Consider the following 584-nt stretch of genomic DNA (forward strand, 5'->3'; position numbering starts at 1 on the left):
TAGAAAAAAATTGTTGATTTAAAAACCATTTAATGCAGACATTATATAATTTTTTTTTTTTTTGGTTAAAAAACAAACATACAAATGATACCTCAATCAATTTTTTCAGAAGGAATTTCACATTTTATACTTTTTACCATATATATTTTAGCTGTTCTCAAGACTCTGAGATCTTGGAACATTTTTAAATTCAGCATACTTAAGATTTGTTTTTACACCACTACGCACCCATCGGAATGGCTAAAATTAAAAATACCGACAACACTAAATCTTGGCAAGATCTTGGAGCAACATTTATGATGGAAATGTAATGTAATACAACCACTTAGCAAAAAGTTTTATTCTCTCATAAAACTAAATATAAATCTACCCTATGACCTAGTAAGTTCGTGCATAGGTGTTTTCCCAAGATGAACACATACGTCTCCAATGACTGTTTAAAAGTGTTCATAGCAGCTTTATTCACAATGGCCTCAAACTGGAAACAACCCAAATGTCTATCCACAGATGGCTTAATCAATAAATTGAGGTATATCTTTACAGTGACAATTAAGAAATGACAGATATATGACATGGATGAATCT

Source organism: Pteropus vampyrus, unplaced genomic scaffold, assembly GCF_000151845.1.
Source record: "Pteropus vampyrus isolate Shadow unplaced genomic scaffold, Pvam_2.0 Scaffold89, whole genome shotgun sequence".
Classification (NCBI taxonomy): domain Eukaryota; kingdom Metazoa; phylum Chordata; class Mammalia; order Chiroptera; family Pteropodidae; genus Pteropus; species Pteropus vampyrus.